Raw genomic sequence first — 6,957 nt, forward strand, 5'->3', positions numbered from 1 at the left:
AGGACCCAAAGCCTTCTGGGAAACAGGGGTTGGGGATTCCGAGCCCCTCTTTTATAGGAACCTGACCCTCTCAGGTCTCCCCTGAGGCTCCCGGCAGGAAAATGAGCCTCGGCCTCTGGGTTCTACAGAAAGCTCTGCAGAGAGGGGCAGTCCCGGAAATGCCTGTGGGCACAGCCCTGGCGGTCCAGTGAGCAGTTTGGGCTGGCAGGGTCGCAAGCCCAGGAGGCGGAATGTTTCAAACTGGAGCAAGTAGGGCTGAAAGCAAAACCCGAGACGAGCGCAGCCGGCCTCTCTGCGTGGTGACTCGGTTCGGCGGTTTGCATTCGGACTGGGGCTGGTAGTTCAGCCGGTCTTGCACGGGGTGGGGGTCGGGGGGCTCTGACCCGGTCCCGGGATCTCCTAGAGCTAAAGCGGGGCCTGTCCTTCTGCTGCAGCCCCTAATTATCTCTCTGCTCTCCCAGGGCCGAGCACAGGGTGTGGCATCATCAGAGGATGCATGCTGAATTCAATGCGTGCCGAAGCTTTCAGCAGAGTGGCCCCAGCAGGGGTGCGCTGGGAGGGCGCCGCTTTGCTGGGCAGGAGGCCCCGTGGGCAGGACGCGGGGTTCCTCGGCGTGCGTTCCCCACGGCGGCCGCGAGGTGGCACCGGCGCCCCTCGGGAAGCAAACAATGCGGCGGTCTCCTTTCCACCCGCCCGGCCGCGGCCGCCCGCTGACCCGTGCACGCGACCGGGAAGCGGCCACGCGCCTCCTGGCCACGGCCGGTCGGCTCCCCGCGGGCACCGGGCGCCACCGCGCAGGTCAGCCTTGCCCACAGAGGCTCCCGGGGGAGCTGGGTTTCAGTGGCCGGGGTCCCCCTTGATTTCCTGGTGAACAGAAAGGGGACGGGGACTATTCCGTGACCAGGGCCGAGAGAACACGCGCCGCGGAACAAAAAGGGTTGGAGCGTGAGAAATGCGCGCCGTGGACACGGCGGCGAGGGTTGGGCCGGTTCCTGGCCTGCTCCGCAGTTTCCTGCTGCTGGCGAGAGAACCGGCGGAACCGGCGGCCGGTAGAGCGCTCCATGCCCCACCCCCCACCCCCATTCTTAGAAGGTGACCTTGTGACAAAGGTGTGCTGAGCCTTTGCCATCTCTGGCCTCGCTGACGCCTCTCCAGGGCCCTCGGATTCTTTCTCGGCGCCTGTGCTTATCCCCATTTGACAGACAAAGAAACTGAGGCCCAACGCATTGGGACTTGGAGGAGCCCACAGTGGTCAAGAGGGACGCAGAAATGCAAGTGAGGAGAGACAAGAGACGCTGGAGGTGGGTGGGATACAGAGAGGGAGAGCGGGAGAGGCCAGGAGCCTGCAGGGACAATGCGGGACCACTTCCACAGCTGGGGACAGGAAGCCTCTCAGGGACCAAAGGAGCAGCAGAGGTCAGCCTCGGTGCCCTTTGGGGATACGGTTTGCCCCAACGTCTCTGTCTCCGCCCCTTCTCTACCGGCCCCCACCGACCCCTGGAAATGGCTGGAGAGGTGCACACGGGTTGCAGCCTGGGTTCCCAGGACGAGTAACCGCAATAGAAGGTATCCTTGAGGCAGCCTCCTGTCTGCGCGCCTGTCCAGCCGTGGGCAGCTCGCCATAGCTCCCGACTTCCTAGCAGCACCTACCTCTGCAACGGGACCAGCAGGGGACAGAGGGGGCTGAGGTGCTGCAGGGTCCCACCCAAGGTTCCATCTCCCGGGCGGTCACTTCCCTCCCCTTCTGTCCCAGGGACTGCCTAATGGCCCCATAAAACTGGGGCCGGTGTGTTGGCCTCCCGGATTCGGTTCCTGTTCACTTGCAGGAAATCATTTCAGCTAGGGGCATCTATTTCATTCCTCCACGGCAGAGGCGTCGGCTGCTACTCACAGATGCAGAGACGTCGTTGCCGGAGCTGCAGCTGGCTTCTGCGTGTTCCAGTGTCTGACAACAGCGCCGACATTGGGAGTCCTTTTGGAGAGCAGTCATTGTGGATTATTAAACTCCGGGTGGTTTTATTTACATCTTTCTTTGTCGTGCAACATTATTTCCGCAGCTCCTCCTTAAGCTGTGATGTATGGAGCAGGTGAGGAGTTTCCGAGAGGAGATATGCCTTAGCCTTTCTTCTTTTTTAAGGGCTACAAGAATTAGTGTCTAAATAAAATCAACCAACAGGAAAGCGTGCATACTGCTGCTTTATGAATCTGACAGATGCTGGTAACGGGCAGCAAACCTGTAGAATAGAAAACCTATAAAACAGGCCTCAGAGCACCTCTCTCTTGTCAAGTTACCATGAAGGATATCTACAGGCTTGCGGAGAAAAAATCAACCAGTGGGGGAGTGGGGGAGTTTCTTAGGTCTGGCAGACAAGATGTTTATAATACACACAAGAATGAAATCCTAAATTGCAAACGTATCCAGGATGGGCTTGGAGGCAGATCTGGAATTTGCTTGACTTACAAAGTCTGTGAACCCGGGATTATCCTGTTCTTATCCTAGTCCTAGGGAATCAAAAGACACAAGGCTTTTCTTGCAGGGAAGAAAGACCGGTGGGATTTCAAGACACCAACCCCCACCCCACCCCCCCCTCAGGCGTGGGGTTAGGGCTGGAAGCTTTTATCTGTCCCACCTAAGCCTTTGGACCAACCCAAGGTGTTCACACCGCATCCCCCAGTGGCTCCGCAGGGTCAGCCATGGCCACAGGAACCACCTGGACAGACCCAGCAGCCGGCCACACTCACCCGTGTCCTTGTCGGTTCTTCACCAAGGAAGGCGCGGTTCCTTTCTCTCCCGTGCCAGTTCCGCACCTTGGATTGGTCAGTTAATCTTATTTTCTTGTCTCAATCTTTGCCATATTCAAAGGCTGTTGACATTTCCTGGCCTCCTCTTCCTCTTTCCCGGTCCCCACCAGGGAGGACGCCTCTCCCAGCTTTGACTCATAAGGGCTCATCAAAGAATCCGTCAAGGGGCCCCCGAAACAACCTGTAAATGAAGGTTGGATGCTTTATGGTTCTGGAGCAGAAAGGGGGCCTAGGAGAGGGAAGAGGAAGGAGGGAGGAAGGGGAGAGATGGGCGGGGCCGTAACCACACACACCAAAGTGAGCACCTCTGAACCGTCTCCACGGCAGCACCAGTACTGCTAGCTGCTCCAGCCTGTTTGCAAATCTGCGAACTGAGTTGAGAATCTAAGCATGAGTAATCAGAAAGTCTTTCCACCATGTTCTCTGAATAGTAACACTAGGAAAGACAGTCGCCAAATCCAATCATCAACAACAAAAATGTATCTGAGAAATCAGATTTAATAGAGAAAGCAGAATAGGAATTGAGAACTTTGAATAAGTATAATTAGTGGCTTCAGAGAGAAGACTTTTTTTTTTAAAGGATACTGAAAAGTTGACTGCTAAGTTAGGGAAAACAAGCTTGACAGGTGGACTGAACAGGGAATGCACGCAGCTGAAGAGCGAGTCGGTGATCTGAAGACGAGCTGAGGGCGTATCTCGGAACACGATGCGACAGCACAAGGAGCACGGAGCACAGGATGAAAGCAAAGGGCCGGGCAAGGGGGAGAAACTGCAACAGCCATCAAATGGGAGTTGCAGGACGAGAGAAGAGAGGGCAGGGGGTGTTCGAGAAGTCACAGAGGAAATTGTCTCTACCTACAAGAAATGCATGGGTGCTGGGATTGGCAGGGCCCCTCAGGAGACTTCCAGGATCGCTGAGCCAGAGCCTCTGCGTTCTGCGTGCCAGTCACTTGGAACCTGGGATTCTGCATGAGCCTACGATGCAGCCGTCACTCGTGAGAAGGGCAAAGGAGAGACGCTTCCGGGCAGGAAAGCACCTGCACTTTCTAAAATAAACAGTAAGAAGTGTTCTCCCGCAAGAAGGAAAAATGACGACGTGCACACAAGCAAAAGAGAAGGAGTTCCAGAAACAATGCTGATCAAATAAAACCATAAAAGTCATTTGTAAAGAGCGCGTAAGCTGTGACTATTGTGGGTAAGAAACTTTAAATGATAATGTGGGTATGCTACTTGGAAAACTGACAGCATCACAAATGCTAGATTCACTTGAGCCTGTGGATTCAACCAACCAAGGATGGAAAATCTTCAGAAAAAAAAAAACTGTGTGTACTCAACATATACAGATTTTTTCCTTGTCACCATTCACTAAAAAAATTCAGTATAACACTACTCACATGGCATTTACATTGTTTTAGGTATTATATTAGAGGTGTCTAAAGACATTTTAAAGTTTATGGGAGGAATTATGCAGGTTGTGGGCAAATACTATCCCATTTTATATGAGGGCCTGGAGAGTCTGGGGGTTTTGGTATCCAAGGGGTGAAGCTTTGAAGAAATCCCCTCTGGATACCAAGGGAGACTGTATACACACACCATCCTGTTCCAAAAGGCAGGCATAGGTGTTTATGCCAAAAAACACAAGAAAATACCTTGTGAAATAGTCATAAGATAGAATAGGACAGAAGACAAGGAATGTACGGCTGTGGTTGGGTAGAACCTTAGAAATCAGTCTGGGGGGTGCGAGGGGGCCCAAGGAAAACAAAGCACCTGGGGAAGGAGGGCAGCAGCCTCCAGCAGCCTGGGCAGCACCTTGGAAGCAGCCCAGAATTTCACATGACAAGGTCCTGCCCTACCCCAGTGACTTCACAGGTGGGCCCAGCCTTCTCCCCAAGGGGGCACCCAGGAGAGTCCTCTCTGCCCAGTGCCAAATGAGCTACCGGGGAATAAGGCCTTGGCAGGAATTTCACACCCAGCAAACCCTTTGTCCAGGAGAAGAAATGGCAGTTAGAAGTGCACCCCGGTCCCATACAAGCCCCAGTGTGAGTACTGACTGCACACTCAGCTCTTTCCTGAGACACTCACCTGGCCCATCAGGTGCACTGCTCTCAACTGGGCGTTCTCAGTTCTTGACGGAGGTGCCCACCGTTCTGTCGGGTGTGTTTCAGCCCTCAGCAGTCAGCTCCCAGGTCTTTGCTGAGATGCCCGCCTGGCCTACCACATGTATTCTCTCCATTAAACTAAGTAGCCTTGCTTTCCCTAGTCTGAATGGCTGGGCACTCTCGGATTCCATCTGGAGTGGTGCCCATCCATTCTGATGGCTTCCCTACCCCATTAAATCTTTTTTTTTTTTTTTTGACAGGCAGAGTGGGCAGTGAGAGAGAGAGAGACAGACAGAGAGAAAGGTCTTCCTTTGCCGTTGGTTCACCCTCCAATGGCCGCCACGTCCGGCGCACTGTGGCCAGTGCACCGTGCTGATCCAATGGCAGGAGCCAGGTGCTTCTCCTGGTCTCCCATGGGGTGCAGGGCCCAAGCACTTGGGCCATCCTCCACTGCACTCCTGGGCCACAGCAGAGAGCTGGCCTGGAAGAGGGGCAACCGGGACAGAATCTGGTGCCCCGACTGGGACTAGAACCCAGTGTGCCGGCGCCGCAAGGCAGAGGATTAGCCTAGTGAGCCGCGGTGCCGGCCTACCCCATTAAATCTTGCTACCTTGCTTACCACTAGTCTGTCTCGTGCCTCAATTCTTTCTTGTGTGAAGACATGACCCTCTACTCCACTCACGTCTGGTAATACTGTGACCAGCATTGTGGCATAGCGGGTTAAGCTGCCGCTTACAACACTGGCAACCCATATCAGAGCACCAGCTCTAGTGCCTGCTGTTTACCTTCTGATCACCCTTCCGGCTAATGCACCTGGGAAAGCAGGGGATGACAGCACAGACACCTGGGCCCCTGCCACTTGTGGGAGACCCAGAGAGAGCTCCTGGCTCCTATCTTTGGCCCGGCTTAGCCTGGGCAATGGCAGCCATTTAGGGGTGTGAATCAGTGAATGTAGGTTCTCTCTCCCTCTCTCTTTCTCTGTACTTTGCCTTCCAAATAAATAATAAATAAACCTTTAGAAATAATGTATTGTTGCTATGTGGCTGTGTGTGAGTTTGAGAGGCTAAATGTTGAGCAAATGAAGCCAAACACAAAGGAAGAAATGCTATGATTCCATCTACAGAACGCTGAAAACAGGACCAACTGACACGTGTGGTGGAAATCAGAATTGTGGTTCACGTGGAGGGAAAATGGCGGGAAGGGGACTCCACAAAGGCCTTTGGCGTGGGTGCTCTAGGTGTTCTGTTTCTTGACCTGGTGATGTTTACGTGAGTGTGTTCGCCTTGGAAAATTCATTAAGCTGTATACTTTATACTTGGGCATGTTACTGTGTGTTATATTTTAATGAAAACAAAATAACCACAGAACAAAAAAAAGGGTAAATGCAATGAAGGCAAGTAAAAGTGTATTGTTTGATTTATTGTGGGGGTGATAAGACTATAGATAGTGTTTGAAATATAACTTTTTGTATTAAATATTTATTTATTTATTTATTTGAGAGGTAGAGCTACAGACAGTGAGAAGGAGAGACAGAGAGAAAGGTCTTCCAGCCACTGGTTCACTCCCCAAATGACCGCAATGGCTGGAGCTGAGCCGATCTGAAGCAAGATCCAGGAGCTTCCTCTGGATCTCCCATGTGGTGCAGGGGCCCAAGGACTTGTGCTACCTTCCGCTGCTTTCCCAGGCCATAGCAGAGAGCTGGATCAGAAGTTGAGCAACTGGGACCAGAACCAGTGCCCAAATGGGATGCTGCCACCACAGGTGGAGGATTAACCCGCTGTGCCACAGCATCAGCCCTGAAATAAAACTTTAAGTATACATTTTTAAAAGTGAAAAATTTTAACAAGTTTAGTATAACAAAATGTAAGAAAAAATGGATAGAAACAACTAAAAAACATAAAAAATAGGGAAAAATTATAAGGATAATTTTAATAATGCCAATTGTTACAATAGATGTGAATGGGTTCAACTCATTAATTAAAATAAGACTGTGGTTGGACAAAAATACAAACTCCAGTGATATGCCATTTGTGTGAGACACATTTAAAAAAATCAG

General features: G+C 52.2%; 1 long non-coding RNA gene across 1 annotated transcript; it reads left to right on the forward strand.

The window, feature by feature from the left end:
* The first annotated feature begins 330 nt into the window (after positions 1-330).
* Positions 331-2,180, forward strand: LOC108177089 (uncharacterized). The gene is made up of 2 exons (XR_001793820.3): positions 331-1,275; positions 1,872-2,180. It is a non-coding gene; the product is annotated as an uncharacterized lncRNA (long non-coding RNA).
* The last annotated feature ends 4,777 nt before the right edge of the window (positions 2,181-6,957 follow it).

The sequence above is a fragment of the Oryctolagus cuniculus genome, chromosome 10 (assembly GCF_964237555.1).
Source record: "Oryctolagus cuniculus chromosome 10, mOryCun1.1, whole genome shotgun sequence".
Lineage (NCBI taxonomy): Eukaryota > Metazoa > Chordata > Mammalia > Lagomorpha > Leporidae > Oryctolagus > Oryctolagus cuniculus.